This window comes from Sceloporus undulatus, chromosome 5 (assembly GCF_019175285.1).
Source record: "Sceloporus undulatus isolate JIND9_A2432 ecotype Alabama chromosome 5, SceUnd_v1.1, whole genome shotgun sequence".
Taxonomy (NCBI): Eukaryota; Metazoa; Chordata; class Lepidosauria; order Squamata; family Phrynosomatidae; genus Sceloporus; species Sceloporus undulatus.
This window is the reverse complement of record NC_056526.1, coordinates 11,524,625-11,536,196: the sequence shown is the minus strand read 5'-3', so window position 1 is coordinate 11,536,196 and position 11,572 is coordinate 11,524,625. Positions and strand designations below refer to the sequence as shown.

The window sequence follows — 11,572 nt, the reverse complement described above, 5'->3', positions numbered from 1 at the left end:
TTTTTGCTTTTGTTAATTTTCATCTCTCTTAATGTCTTGGTATTATTGATTCTGGTTAAAGCATGAGTTGTGCCAGAGTTAAGAGGTGAGAGCTCAGTCCTTTGCCCCCAATTATTATAGTATTAGACTGGAATAGTTTAGGGTTACAGCTTGAGAAAACTACAAATAAATTTTGGAAACAACCGCATCTATGTCTTTGCTCTCATATTCCATTGTAACCAAAACACTGAAGCAGAGCTCAAAACAATGCAAAAATTCAAGCTGAAATTATGCATGATTAAACAAAAGAGCCAAACCAGAACCATGCTTGGCTTTCTATTTCAATTATAAAACAAGTGGGTGCACAGAAGGTTGGAGGTAATTTTTTTTAACACTGGAAGCTGGATGGAGGAGACAGGCATGAAATATGTTCCCTTTCCATGCCTTATTTCCTGAAGCTACCCTGTTTTAAAGTATTTTTCCATATCAGCTTGTTTCAAGAGGGCCAGGTTGGAGGGAAATGCTTTAAAGCAGCAGATCTTGGTTTTTTTTAGTTTAACCCTACCACTGCATACCCTCCAACCCTTCATAGATGAAAACTGATGGTAAGCAACATCAGAGTGTGCTCAAAATGGCAAAAGTTATTAATGAGGAAGAACACACAAGCTAGGATAGGCTGTAGCAGTTTGCTTTTACCTGAGCCTCCTGGGAAAGGCAAAATCTTGCCCCCTCCTCTCCTCCCTGCTGAGTTAATTGAGTGCAAACTACTTTTACATTTTGTACTCAGTCTGCAACAAATGAAGCAAGGGGGGAACAAAATGGGAGGATAAGTAACTGGGATATTTTAAAAGCAGCTGGAAAAAATGGGATGATAGAAGATGAAATTGGGCTGGCCCTGGCAAACTTGGGCAGTTGGAAAGTATGAAGGTCTGCAGGAGATGAAGCAAGGCAGATGTATGATGGCTGAAGTCAGATGAATTGGCCTGTCAAGTTGGAGAGATGAAACTCAGATGGGGGCCACACAGTGTCTGTATTTAACAGAAGCCAACTTCCTCAGATTGCAGAGTTTTTATACGGTCTGATGGAATCACACTGGTTTTGTCTATCACCCAATTGCTGCGGAGCTAACGGCTTCAGTACTACTATCTGTGATGGGGATGCCTAAGGATAGCTCCCTCTTCTGGGGTGTTTGGGGCTGATTTCCAGAGGCTTGATTCAAAGGCCATATGTTTCCATATGTTGGCTCTGGGTGTAGCTACACTGCAGAATTAAAGCTGTTTGACACCACTTTAAATGGAATTACTCTAACCTCTCTGACAGACCAGGCTGAATACCTCACCAAACCACAAATCCCAGGATTCTGTAGGATAAAGTCATGGCATTTAAAGTGGTATCAAACTGCTTTAATTCTGCAGTATCAGTATGCCTACCCGCTCTGCCATTAATCAGAATGGAGACTGCAAGAAACCAGAAGAAGACTAGAAATTTGAAAGACAGCTAAGAAGGAACTAGACAAGATCCTGAAGTGTAAAGGTATATCACTGAAGTTAGGATTGTCTGTGCCATTGTATCTCCATTTCCTATGTATGGTTATGAAAGCTGAACAGTGAAGAAAGTGGATAGAAATAAAATCATTTCATTTGAAATATGGTGCTGAAGAAGAGTTCTATGGATACCATGCACTGCTAAAAAGACAAATAAATGGATTCAAGAGCAAATCAAGCCTGATCTCTCCCTAGAATCCAATTTGACTAAACTGAAACTGTTGTATTTTGTACATATCATGAGAAGACATGACTAACTAGAAAAGGCAATAACATTTGGTAAGGTAGAAACCAATAGGAAAAGAGGAAGATGATGTTACAGATGGATAGATTCAATCAAGGAAGCCACAGACCTAAATCTGAAAGAGGTGAGCAAGACTGTTGATGATAAGATGACTTGGAGGTCTCTCATTCATAGGATCATTGTAGCCCAAAACTGACTTGACAGCAGTTAACAAAAGTAACCATCTTATACACCATGCAGAAACTGTTTGAAAACCAGAAAAAAGATAAGATCTTGACACATGAATCAAAATTAATCAAACCTCTGTGTGTGTGTGTGTTCTTCAGACTGAATTCTTAAATTCCGAAATAGGCAAATAAGAATGACTATAAATTCCAGTTTAACTTTAAAATGAATATCACATATTTTATGTGTGGGGGAGTGATGGGGAGATAGAAAGATATTGTGCTAAAGTTTCATTCAAGTATAGTTGAGTTTCAAACAAACAAAAATATGGGTTATGAAATTCAGAAATAATATTTTAGGGGTTTGCAGACTGATGTCTGAAATGGTTGAAAATTTGCTAGGCTTCAAATCAGGTCCATATAAAATTCATGCCACAGGTCTGTACAAACCTATCTGGGAGTAAGCCTCAATAAAAACAAGGACTTAATGATGCTACTTTTTTTGAAGAAAGGCTGAGCCTGCTACTGACATTAGAACCAGATATTAGAAATGCATGATCATGCTTTCATCTCACTGCTTCAAAACTGTGAAGAGAATTCTGCAACATATAGCTGAAATTAACAGACCAACATACCCTCATTACACTAAGTCTCAAAACTGTCGTATTTGGTCTTTTGCTATAGTAGTCTATATAGGAAACTTGACAGACAAGGATAGAGAATTTTAACTGAAAGATTAGGGATATTTTTCCCTAGAGGTGGCAAGGAACATCTTCATGTCTACAGAATATGAGCTGGATTTACCTGCACAGATAACATTGTAAAATAGCATCAGGCTTATCAATAAGCCTAATGACACTTTGCTCCTTCCTCAAATGATAGGTATCAGAGATACAAATATAAAAGCCAGCATGCAGCCCTAATGTTTAATATAGTCTTCTAAATTTCTTCTTCTTTCTCCATAAAGGGAGGGAAGGAAGAAATACCATAAAAACTATTTGCAGTGGGAAAGGGGTAATTCAAGATATTTCAGATGTTGAGCTTATTATAGGATGCATTTTCACTCCTCTTCTGTCACACTGCAACCATCTGGCCTTTAAGGGGAGGACAAGTGTGCAAGCCAAATGAGTAGCACCCATGAGAGGCCATGAGCAAAAGGATATTTCATCAGTTCCTGTATTCCCCATGTTGCTTCTTCTTCCCCATTGGCACTGTGCTGAAGGAGAAAGGAGACTTTATGTTCTGCCGATCTCTTTCAGCCTCTTCTTCCTCATCGTATCTTTCATCCTCATCTTCAACTTCTTCATCGCTTTGGTGGGGGCTATTGTGCTGAGAAACAGAGGGTGAAGGGGGTACCGATGAAGGCCGTGGGTACCGAAATCCTTCAGTCTGTAAGAGAAACATGGGAAAGAAATAAAGCATAGAATCATAGAGCTGTTAAGTTGTCGAGTCTGCTCAACTGCTGCAAGAGCATTCCTGTCAGGTAGTTGTCCAGCCATGTTTTGAAGATGTCCAGAGAAAAAGACCCCACCACTCCTCTAAGTAAATACACGCTAGACAGATAAATCCTTGACTATTTCATCCTCCCACGATTACAACAGTAAAAATACATTAAAAATACAATAAAATCAAATTAATCTCTTCCAACCCCCAATCCAATTATAAAAGTACATATAAAATAATCACAATTAAAAACACTAAAATACAAAGAGGATAAACATTGGGGAAAATTGGGCGGATAGAGAGATCGAGTCATCATATTCATCTTCATTTTTGGGGAGAAGAAACGAGTGTGGAAAGGCCTGCCGGAAGAATCCGTCTTAGAGCCTTCTCAAGCTGCAAGAGTGGAAATGTGGTGGATTCCTCCAGCAGGTCATTCCATAACTTCGGAGCAGCGATGGAAAAAGCCCTCTGGGTAATGCAATTAGCCTGGTATTTTGGCTGAAGCAAATCTTCCCAAGACCTTAATGTGCGGGACGAACAGTATGCAAAAGGCGTTCCCTTAAGTATTCTGACCCAAGCCATGTAGGGCTTAAAGATAATCACCAAAACCTTGTACCTTGACCAGATAGGGACTGAGCTCAGAGTTAGAGGTTTATTAGTTGCAATCCAGCTTCAATCGATCTTGGATGATACGGATTATCTGGACCCATTTCAAACCGGGTTTCGGGCGGGCTATGGAGTTGAGATTGCCATGGTCGCCTTAGTCGATGATCTTCGTCGTGGGACAACAGGGGTAGCGTGTCCCTGTTGGTGCTCTTGGACATCTCAGCGGCTTTCGATACCATTGACCATGGTATCCTTCTGGAATGCCTGAGGGAGTTAGGAATCGGGGGCACTGCACTCCGTGGTTCCGTTCCACCTCTTGGGTAGATTCCAGATGTGCAGCTGGGAGACGTGTGCCCGATAAGAGGGCCCTTACATCGGGTGTCCCTCAAGGAGCCATTCTGTCCCCATGCTATTCAACATTTACATGAAACCGCTGGGAGAGATCATCTGAGACACGGGGCGCAGTGTTATAGTACGCTGATGACACCAAATATGTTTCTCTGTGTCTCCGACTGATGCAGTAACCAGGGATGGCATCTCTCCTCTAGATGCCGGTCTGGACTTGGAATGGGCTGGATGAGGGAAAACAGACTCAGTTTGAATCCAGAGAAAACGGATTGGCTGGTGATAGGCCCCCCGGCCCGGGATTGGATGTTTGTCCACCTGTCCTGAACGGGGCACGCTCCCCTTGAAGGACACCATTCGCAGTTTGGGGATGCTTCTGGACTCGTCACTTCATCACTTACATCTCAGGTGGATGCAACGGTCAGGAGCACCTGTTATAACTTCGGTTGATATACCAGCGGCGACCCTTCCTGGGCCGGGGGGACCTTGAAAACAGTGGTACATGCTTTGGTAACCTCTCGTTTGGATTTCTGTAATGCGCTCTACATGGGGCAACCCTTGTACCAAACTCGGAAGCTGCAACTGGTCCAGAATATGGCAGCTAGACTGGTCACTGGAGCTTCCAGGGCTAGCCATATAACACCGGTATAAAGATCCACTGGCTGCCTATTCGCTTCCGGGCGCAATACAAGGTGTTGGTTATTACCTATAAAGCCCTAAATGCTTGGGCCAGGGACTTGGAGGACCGTCTCTCTCCATATAATCGCCCCGCGCTCTCAAATCGGCCGGGAAGCAACTCTTGAGAGTTCCAGACTCAAAATATGCCATGACAACGCAGAGGGCCTTCTCTATCTTGGCCCCAAAAGCCTGGAACTCGCTTCCCGGTGAGCTCCGCTCGCCACCTCTCTGACCAGTTCAAGAAGGAGTTAAAAACTTACCTGTTTCAACAGGCTTTTCCCTAGCTCTCCCCGATGTAGCCCTCCCCTCTTACTGTCTTACTGTTTTTTGTTGTTGTGTTTCGAGCTAGCTAGATTTTGTAATTTGTAATGCTACTGCAATTTTAATGTAAAGTTTTTGCTGTTTTAATGTGTCTAATGGTATTGGCATGCTGTACTGGCATGTGTATGTAATCTGCTCTTGACATTGAAAGGCAGGCTAGAAATAAATATTTTTATTATTATTATTATTATTATTATTATATTTATTATATTATTATTATTTATTAGAGCCTCAGGGTTTTTAATAGCCAAGGTGGCTGAGATACACTGGTAAAAGGGACAGTTGGAAGGGGTTTTGAGTATTCAGGTTGGCCTTAAAAGAGGTCTGGTGGAAACTGAGTTGGTGTGGTTGTATAGTCATAAAGTAGCAGCAAGGGAGCTGTAACAAAGCCCCTAAGGGACGGGCTATGTTGCCCCTTTCCTAGCGGGATCAGGCCTTGGCAACTGCACACCGTGGCCTCAATCCAGCCTTTCCAGGGTGCAAAAAGAGAGCCACAAAAAGTGGCTTCTTTTGTGCCCTGCAAAGGACACGATAGCCATGGCGGCGCAGCTATACGGTGCTCCCTTGGTACTGCGTCATGTGGATGCACTGCCAGAGGAGTGCTTTGATGCTGCACATTGGTGCAGCAGCACATGGCTGTCACAGTACCCGGGGGGCAGGGTTAGGGCATGCATCATGTGGATGCTATGCCCCCGACTCCACCCTCAGGCCGGCCTCAATTTTAAAGCTCAGAGGCTAGTCAAAGTCTTATGTGAAACTGTAACCTGGAGACCACTTACAGATATAGTAATCGATACTGTAAATCTTTGCAACTGTTGAAGCAATAAAACACCATATCAGTTCTGAATACCAACATAAGAAACAAACTGTAACCAACTATTTTGTAAATAAATTTTCTCTTTTTTGGCTCAACATGTGGTATTAAGAAACTATCATTCAATGCTACCAGGGATTAATAATAGTTTTATTGCGAGAGGACTCAAATAGTGAGTGCTCTGTCTCCCTACAGTGGCCCAGAGGCAAGAAAAAGTGTGGGAGTCACTCGAGCGAGGGATCTGAGTTCAAGGGTCTCGTCGCGCAATTTGGTGTCAAGCAGGGGGGTAAAATAAAACTAAAAAAAACTAAAAGGGGATTTGGAATGAAAGCCTCACATGGCACCCCATTAATTATTAGTGGCAAATAGGGAGGAGCCATCACATATTAGTAGCAGTGGTGGGATAAAAAGACCCATGGTGCTGCCATCAGAGAAACACAGTTGGCTGAGTAGACTTACCATCACACTGCCATGGCTCAATGCTATGGAATTCTTGGAGTGTAGTTGTGTTGTGGCACCAGAGCGCTCTGACAAATAGGGCTAAATATCACAAATCTAATTCCCAGAATTCCATAGCATCGAGGCATAGTAGTTAAAGTGGTGTCAACGTGGATATTTCTGCAGTGTAGATGCAGCCCCTGACAAAAACTCAGAAGGGATTCAACTCCACTGATATGGAAGCCATCAGTCTACGTCATTTTGAGGTTGTATGAAAGGGCAAAAATATTTTCCAAAGTAGCTTGTCCTTAAATTATTTGACACTCCATTTGATTAAACATCGCAATTCATCAGCCCCAATAAACAGAGGGGGGGGAGCTAGATATTTAGGAGAAAGAGTTGCAGCAAAAGGTAGTTGACACATCCAATCCAATTCTCTTCCTCAACCAAAGTGGAGGCACTCTTTACTGACTATTCCAGACCATGGGGAAATTATGGACATGCCCTCCACGTCTTAAGGGTTTTTTGTCTCCCATCTCTTGTTCTTCCCATAAGGAAAATATGATTCACAGTACATGATTAATGATGCTACAGAAAGAGTAATTTATTATGTGTTGGAACAGGAGCAGAGAAAGAGCAGCAGCTAATGGAGCTGTCATTATCTGAGCCTGATTAACTCAGCCATGCAATAGGATCTGGCCCTTTCATTTTATCTCGGCTTCACCTCTTCCTTGCCAGTGACAGGCTGTGTAAGCTGTAGCGGGGAGAAGAGACAAACTAGCATTAAACAAATGCTAGCAGTAGTATAATTAAGTGATAAGAAGGAAACGGCAAAGGATGACATCATGTCCCAGGCACTCCTGGTTTAGCAAAATAGTTTGATAAAGTGCCTGATGGCCCAAGCTATATAGATTGTGGACAGAACTAGAAAGTTACATTTTTGGACCACCAATTCACAGTTCCCAAGATAGAATCGCCATGGGCACGCAATTGGGGATTTGTGGTATAATAGAGTAGCTTTCGGAGCTCTGCATTTGGCATGGTGGTTTACACATTGTGGAAACCAGTCCTAAGAAAAGAGACTCCAGGTACTTACCATCAAATATGTCCACCATTCTGAAGAATGCCAATGAAAATGATGATTTGCCACTGCCAGTTCGACCACAGATCCCAACCTGCAAAATAAAGTTAATTGTTGGGACTTGTTTTTGAAGCAGGCTGGGGACATGATGAGGAGACCAAATGAGAATATTTTCAGATTCGTGATTTTTCTCTGGAGATGAGAAATATTTCATACACATGTGCATTTGGGTGCCTTGCTTGGCAAGGGAGTGCATCCAAGATGCAAAAAGATGGTTATTTTATTAGTAAAAATGTTAATAAGGGCTTTTTTACAATAAAATAACCACTTTTGAGCATCTTGAGATGATCTCCCAGTTTCTTCTGTGGATCATTAGACGCTCCCCATGTTCTGCTTCTTTTGTCAATGGAGTGGGCAGAGAAACCAACTTTAGACTCTTGATATTTGTTGTTAATAATTGCCATTAAGTCACTTCAACTATGACAAGACCTCCAAGTCACTTTGTTATCAGCATCTCCACTCAGGTCTTGCGAACTCAGGTCCATGTGATTGTTTTGATTACTGGTGTATTACTTCTTTTGTACTGCCTTCCACTTTACCAAGCTCTATTGTATTTTCTTAGAATCGTGCCTTCCCATGAAAATCCAGAGTGCTACGGTCTCCATTTTTCATCTTGGCTCTAGGGAGAGTTCAGGCTTGATTGCTCTTGAACTCTTTATTTGTTTTTGGGCAGTCTATGGTATCTATAGAACTCTTCTCGCCACCCTTCATAAACAAGTCAAAAGTCTAAGGGTAAGCCTTATGAAATAAGAGAAAAATAAAGAGTTGGAAATGGTCTAAATACCCAAAGACACCAGATCCCATCTGATCTTTAAAGCTAAGCAGGGTCAGTCCTGGTTAATTATTTGGATAGGAAACCACCAATGAATATCAGGTGCTGTAGGCAGAGGAAGAAACTGGTAAAACCACCTGAGTATTCCTTGCCTAAGAAAACTCTATGAAATTCCTGTGGCTCATAAAGTCAACCTGAAGGCACAGACAAGAGAGGAAGAACAGAGAAGTCTCCCCATGATTAGCCATAGCAGATTATATTGTTGCACAGTTGGGCCGGATGTGTACAAAGGCTTATAGCACTGAATAATCTATTAGGTTGTTTATATCTCATTTTTACTACATACTCATGAAGTGGAGGACAAATTTACTAACACAGGAAACATGCTTCACACAGGACAGATTCTGAGTTTTGCATTGGTTTCCCCATTGAGATTTGGAGGCTGCCTATGTTGGACATTTACCTTGGCGTTGTCCTGAAAACGTCCCAAGATGAACAATCAGGCACCCCCGGTTTTTTTTTTTTTCAGAATTGTTTTCAATGGATTTTGATTGTTTTTTATTATTTAGTTCTTTTTAAGCTACTGGTTTTATTTGTTTGTTTTGCCTGTTTAGCGCTGGAAGAAAGTTCCATGGATATCAAAGACTACTAAGAAGACAAATAAATAAAAACATAAGAGGAAATCAAGTCTGAATTCTCACTAGAATTGAAAATTACCCTGAGGCTATCATAATTTGGGAACACTGTGAGAAACACAAACACACTGGAAAAGACAATAGTCTTTACAGAGGCATTGAGTCAATAAGCCACAGCCCTGAGTTTGCAAAGCCTGGAATTTGTTAATAGCTGTTAAAAATAGGATATTTGGAGATCTGATTACACAGTGGTATCAGTTTTTGTATGACTTAATTGGCAGTATTCCCTCTTAAGAAATCTGGGATCTGTAGTTTGATGAAGTAGTCTGACCTATAATAGTCACCTATTGGGAGATTTTGGAGCCTATTTTTAAAACCAACTTAGCATTTTTTCTTTTTCTTTTGTTTAACACCATGATATATTTCACATGGTTATTCTTTATTTTCCTCTCGTGGTAACAAAGCCATAAATAGAGTAAATGAATGTAAGTTTATGGGACCTTCTGGCCTGGTTTGATGAAGTTTGACATGCTTGAGAACGGGCTTCAAGTTGTTTTCATATCGGACACAGAGATTCAATCTTGATTTCCCCCTCTTGTGGCAATCCTTGGGGAACTTGAGAATATCTGAAAAGATTAAGAAAGGAAGTTGAAGGCAAATGCTTGGAAATCTTAGTAGTTACAAGACAAGCTAGATGCAGTAACAATTTCATTTCACCCTCGGGTTTGACTTGATAAAGACATCATTAGAAACCAGATGAGCATAGGTGAGGCCAAAGAGCACCAGTTCATGTTCTTGCCTCAGATATGCTTCATTTCAATGTACAGGGACAATTAGGACATGTATAGATTTGAAACATGCACCAGGATGTAGAATCACAACAACTGCACCCTTCATCAAGTAGCCATAGTGTCTGGGAGCTCCACAGCGAGTCCCAAATAGAGGAGACTTCTGCAACTCTGAGAAGGGGATGTAAATCTTTGCTTATTTTGTTCTAACATGAATTAATAAATAAATCCAAAAGTATTATTTCTACTACTGAGCACTATGCAGTGTTTTGTAGCATTTTTCAATGACCTTATTTCACATTGTGGGATTTTTGTTAATGTTACAGATTTACTTGCATAAACCTCTTTTTGCACCCAAACTGGTGCATTTTGTGTTTTTTGCACAGACAATTTTTTTTCCAGAAAATGCTCCAGATAAAAGGAAACCATTTTCTTGACCAGGTGTCTTAAAGTCTTGTGACACTCAATGAGAGATGAGAAAATTGAGAGTTTTCTTATATTTCTATTCTGACATACTCCTTTAAAGACCAAAAGTGCAGAAGTCTAACAGAATGAAAGGCCCTAATTATTTGAATGCTTGAATCTGAATTATTTTAATATATAGTATGCAGTCATGCTCTTTTCAGAAACTATGATGAACATTTGTAGAGAGGAGGGAGGTGGTCCGAGGCAAACATTTGTCACTCCATTATCTATATACAGTGGTGCCTCGGGTTACGAAATTAATTCGTTCAGCCATTCCTTTCGTAACGCGAAAATTTCTAACACGAATAGCTTTCGTTAGGCGCTGGAAGCCTATAGCATTTTGAATTTCGCGCCGAAATGAATTTTCGGATAACCCGAAAAGATATTTTCGTAACCCGAAACGTTTTTTGCCAATCCAACTTTTTCGTGAGCCGGAAATTTCGTAACCCGCGCATTGCGTATCCCGAGTACCACTGTAGTATGGCAGGCCTACCTTTAGCAGCAATGATGGCTTCTTAGATTATTTTTGTCCAAGACTGCTAGAGCTGGCGCAGCAATAAGCACGCTCTTCCAGCAATAAGTGTTCCAGCGGGCACCTGCGTAACTCCCAATTGCCTCAGTGCACTTAGGTCAGTTTGGGATTAGTCAATGACAGTTGGGCACTAAGAAAATTCTGTTGCCACACTACTGTGTTAAATCAAATTAGTTTCAAAACTCTTGCAAATACAGGTTATAATAGTAAAAGCCGGCCACTCGAGTATGACGATACAAAAACACAGACTCCCAGCTCTCTTGGTAATGGAAGGTATCAAGAGAAGATTTCTGTTCTGGCTCCTAGTCTCAGCGCCTTTCACATTACACAGTTAAAACAGCAATTATGTTCCATTTAATGGCCAAGGCAAAATCCTAGGGATACTGACATTGGAAAGGAGGAACTAGAGTTCTCTGGCTGAGAATTTTAAATACCCCTCCCGAAACTGCAAAACCAGGATTCCTATATGTTGACGCAGTAGTTCAAATGGAATGAAAGCACATACATGTGTTGTTGTGTGAAAGAGCACAAAGGACAAGTGCTGTTGGACTTCAAATATTTGCTTGAGCGGGTGTAAATGAAAGTAAACCTCACACCAGCTTCTTTTCTGACCAATGGATGGGGCCAGGTTTGGTGTCTCCCTTGCCATCCACCTATGATGTT

At 41.4% G+C, this 11,572-nt stretch overlaps 2 protein-coding genes across 7 annotated transcripts in view; both read left to right on the top strand.

Moving 5' to 3' along the window:
• USP6NL (USP6 N-terminal like) overlaps nucleotides 1-11,572 on the top strand; it is a 681,049-nt gene that overhangs the window by 9,293 nt on the left and 660,184 nt on the right. The gene's annotated exons all lie outside the window — the stretch shown is intronic.
• Nucleotides 1-11,572, top strand: part of ABCC9 (ATP binding cassette subfamily C member 9) — a 136,017-nt gene that overhangs the window by 115,062 nt on the left and 9,383 nt on the right. The window lies entirely within an intron of this gene.